Source organism: Hibiscus syriacus, unplaced genomic scaffold, assembly GCF_006381635.1.
Source record: "Hibiscus syriacus cultivar Baekdansim isolate YM2019G1 unplaced genomic scaffold, ASM638163v2 tig00112153_pilon, whole genome shotgun sequence".
In the NCBI taxonomy this organism is placed as follows: Eukaryota; Viridiplantae; Streptophyta; class Magnoliopsida; order Malvales; family Malvaceae; genus Hibiscus; species Hibiscus syriacus.
The window spans coordinates 297,965-302,937 of NW_024063262.1; positions in this window are offsets into that span (position 1 = coordinate 297,965).

Sequence of the window (4,973 nt, forward strand, 5' to 3'; positions counted from 1 at the left end):
AAGGAGGTAGATCAGCACTGACATCTTGTTCGATTCCATCACAGAATGAAATGGATTGACATTTTTATTTCACCCAAATCCATCGCATAAAGAGTTGGATCAACATCAACTTTTTGCTCAATTCTATCACAGAAGGATGTAGATCACCACTGACATTATGTTCGATTCCATCACAGAAGGAGGTGGATCAATATTTTCATTTTTGGTTATTCTAACACAGAAGGAAGTAGATTGACATCCCCAACGAAGAGTTCATAATGAGAAAAACTCGCCCGATCAGAAGAAATTAGAGCTCTAGATGAGAAGCAAACATCGTAGCTACACAAAATTAGGCCATTATTTGTCTTTATTTCGTCATTGTTTACATAACAGCAAAGAGAGGGGCAGCTGTAATACCCTAATTTTGTCTTAAAATAAAAAGAAATAAAATATAGGGACCATCCATATAATTTTACCTTTTTAATGTTTGTGTGACTTTAAAAGCCAAAAAGAAAGCTGGAAACAACATCACTTCTCTTCATAGTTTCTTTAGAAAAAGAAAATAGAAGCTCTGTTCTTCACATTTATTCTTTTTTTTCAAGCTTATCTTCTTTATGTTTTTTAGCATTAATGTATTAAATGGGGGTGTTGGCCTGAGTCGTTGGTCGTCGGTTTAGGGTGGTTCGAATGGTGAGGTTGAGGTTTTGTACGTCGGTTGGGGTGTCAGTTTAGGGTGTCGGTGTGCGTTGGGGGGCTGTTTTGGATATTTTCCTTTCGGTTTTGCTTAGTTCTAGATTGTTGTTAAATCGACCATTGTTCGATCGGTCGGGGGCTTATAGCGGCGTCGATTCATGATTAGGAGGTGGTGGCCATGCTCTTTGAACTCACGGCCAAGGGAGGAAGAAGAGAGGTGAGATCTGCTTTGTGTTTTTGGTTAAATCATGTAGAAATCCTCCCTCTTTTTCCATGTTATATTCTGGCCGCGCTGTTGTGGAATAATCACGAATAGGTCCCCAGGTTTTAGTATTCTCTCACGTTTTGGTCATTATTTTTAAGGGCTAATCACACATAAGTCCCCCAGTTTTAGCATGTTTCACTTTTTAGTCATTATAGGGGGAAAAGATGCCAGTCAACCCTCTATTTGTTTTACATTTTTACACTATGGTCCATTATTTATTTATTTATTTCGAATATACATGTTTATTTTACTAACTTTTAATTTGATCACTATTTTGCTATATTATTTATTACATATTAACAACTAACTTTTATTTTTTTGCATTCTAACTATTGTTTATTTATTTATTTATTGTTTCTCTTATTACTCGACCTTGTGGTGACCCGATCCGGGGTAAGACCCATATTATTATGGTTCAGACTCTGCTAACCACTAACTTTTTTATTTATTTTATTTTATTTTTATATATTTGTTTACATTATTCTATTCGACCTTGTGGTGACCAGATCCGGGGCAAGACACGCAGTATTATGGTTCGGACTCTGCTAACCACTAACTGCTAACTTTTCTAATTTATTAATATTCTAACTTTTATTTTATTGTTCATACAAACTTTTATTTTTATTTTTCTTACTAACTTACTAACATTTTATTTTATTGCACAAAGTAACCCCCTAACTTTGAAATTTATGCAATTTATTTCTATTTTTTTATTTTAGTTTATTTTATTTTTCAGCACTTTAAATTTCAGCATTTTATTTTTCTGTCTTTTAATTTTGTTGCATTTTATTTCAATATTTCGATTTAAATTAATAACTAATAAATTAAATATATATATATAATTAATTAAACTAAAAATCTGTAATTAGATTTGACTTTTCTTTGATTGAGAATTCATCAACTTCCTTCGCATTTTTTTATTATCTTTTAATATCTAAAAAACTTTTTAAAGTAATGTGACCATTAATATAGTGGGTAGGTGCACCTTTTTTATTTTATTTCCAATATTTCATTTTTTTATTTACCTTTCAGCATATTAACATACATTTCATTTTATTTTAGTCACTGTTTTTTACGATTATTCATTTTAGTAATTTTAATTTTGGATTTAGCTACCTTTTTTCTTGCATTTTAATCCATATAATTAGATTTTATTACAATTAGGTAATTATTCTTTTAAGTATTTTAGAACCCGATACTTTAGACTTTGACCATTTTAATCCCCGAACTTCGATTATACTTTTAATATTGACATAATTAAATAGGTTAAATAGAGCCTCCATTTTAGTTTAGATTTCAAACTAGTATTTTAATTTAGGGGATAATTCGAGTCGCCCTCTCGTAAACGCTCGAGGGACCATCTAGATTATTCGATTCAGTAATTAATTAAAATTAAATAGGATTAATATTAGAGCCTACGTTTTTAGATTTAAGCCCCTTGGTTCCTTAATTCTCATAATATGACACCTTAAGTTAGAAAAAACCTTAATTTACTTTAGATTAATTAGGATTGAATAAAATTTTGTTTGATTGCATTTTATTTTAACTTTAAGGCATTGTTCACTTATTTAAGGAATTAATAGTATATCTCTCGCGATCATGCTCAGGGGGTGACTACTAGTGATTCCCTAAATAAGTCGACATCCTTTTCAAAGTTGCATCATGTTTTTTTTAAAATAGTTGATCTCTCGCATTTACGCTCGGGGGGTAAATGTTATCAGTATCGATAAACGAATACCCTTTTCAACTTTACATCCTTAATGATTTTTAAATTAAATAAAGATAAAACTCAAAATTTCTGATTTTAAATATATGGTAATCAACTAGGTACCAATTCTTGGCACTTATGGGGGTGCTAATCTTTCCCCAAGCATAACCTACTCCCAAACCTGATTTCTGAATTTTTCGCAGACCCTAAAACTTGATATTTTATTAAAATAAAATGTTTTATTAAAATCACCCAGTTTTTACGGCGTTCCAATCTCACCTTAAATGATTGGTGGTGACTCCTCACATTTTGAAGCTATTTTCAAAGAAAACCCCCGAGTCGGTATCGATGTTTTCCCCACCCGGGCGAAAAATGGTGTCGACAACATGCGTCTTCGTTTCTACTTCAACTCTCATACGCAGTAGCCTCTTCATGTAGTTCCAAACACCTCCTACCTTGTTTCGCGAGCACCTTACCTTGGTATTGCTTGTTGCCATAACCGATAATTTCCAATTTACAAATACATCATATTTAACTTTTTTTCAAGATTCACTTCACTTTAATTTCTTTAGTTAGTTATTTTAATATCATATTACTTTATTATTTCCATTATTATTTACAATTATCACTATTAATTCATTATTAAAATCTATTACAATCGTTACTATTATTCTAAATATTAATATTACTTTATACTATAATTATTATTAAAAATTTTGTGCAAGAGTTTTTAGTAATGAAAGTGGAAACGTCAATATCTTCTTATCTTATTGTATATCTCATTCATGCTAATTTGATATCTTATTTGTCAGTCGAGAAAAATTCTTATTTGAAGAAAGATTTATTCTACGTGACTCTAGGTATATTTCTATATCATAGTACATTATTTATTTAAAAATTTTCTATTCATATTTTGGTTCTATATTATTAATATAATTATGTGTGTATTTATTACATGTTTATTAATATATTTGTGTGATTCATTATGTGTCTTTGACGTGCATGTAAGGTTCAACTTAATACTAATAATATTTTTCTTTGCTTTTGCAGTCATGAAATCTAATGTTAATGCATGTGAGGTTCTAAGTGATACCAATAATGTTATAGCAGAATCACAATATTTTCCTAAGAGACGAGTCATGTTTGGAAACATTATCATGTTATTAATTTGACAGAGACTAAAGATTGAAAAGAGAGGGCACTTTGCAAAACATTGTAAGATTGTTTCCTTTATTTGTAACTCACATTATGGAACATCCACTATACAAAAACACATTGAAAACGTAATCAATATAATAGTTTGAGAACAGAGGACTAGAAGGTAATGTTTATGATAAAAAAATCAATAGAGAGTTTGTAGCTAAAGCAATTATAAAGCATGGATATGCTTTTTCTTGGGTTGAACAAGAAGGTAATAGAAAAATTCATGAATATTTGAACAATCAAGTTAAAAGCATATGTAGAAATACTGCAAAAGTGGATTGCTTGAAGTTGCATAAAAGTTTGAAATATAACTTAAAGTAAACTCGTCGTAATATATCTGGTCGTATTTCTTTGATGTGTAATATGTGGACATCTTGTCAAAATGAGGGATATTTATGTTTAACCATTCATTATGTGGATGCTAATTGGAAGTTAAATAGTAAAGTTTTAAACTTTTTTCATATTGACTCACTGCATATTGGAAGTTCTATGTATAGTAGTGTACGCCCCACACGTAGGCCTAGGGGAGGGGGAGAAACGTTGCTTCTGGGATCAGTTAGATGATGTACTTAGGAGCATTCCGGAGGACCAAAGAGTTTTCATAGGGGGAGACTTCAATGGCCATGTAGGTAGGGCAACTGACGGGTATGACGGTGTTCATGGGGGTTTTGGGTTTGGTAGTAGGAACAAGGAGGGCGTACGTTGCTTGATTTTGCAACTGCACACGATATGGTGGTCACAAACTCTTTCTTTAACAAGAGAGATGTGAACTTGATTACGTTCCATAGCGGTGGACATTGTACCCAAATCGACTACATCCTGGTTCGAAATCGGGATCGATGGGCTTGCACTGACTGTAAGGTGTTCCCTGAAGAGGCACGTGCATCACAACACAGATTGTTGGTTTTGGTGTTCCGCGTACGCCACGGTCAGAGCACGCATAGGAGAGCTAAGCTTGGTAAACATAGGATCCTTTGGAAGAACTTACATGGAGCGACAGCTGATAACTTTAGGAGTAAGGTTTTGTCTAATACAAGTTTTGGTACTTCAAACTCAAAAAATGCAGATATGTTATGGAAAAATATGGCAAATTCCATCAGAGAGGTAGGCAAAAACACCCTTGGG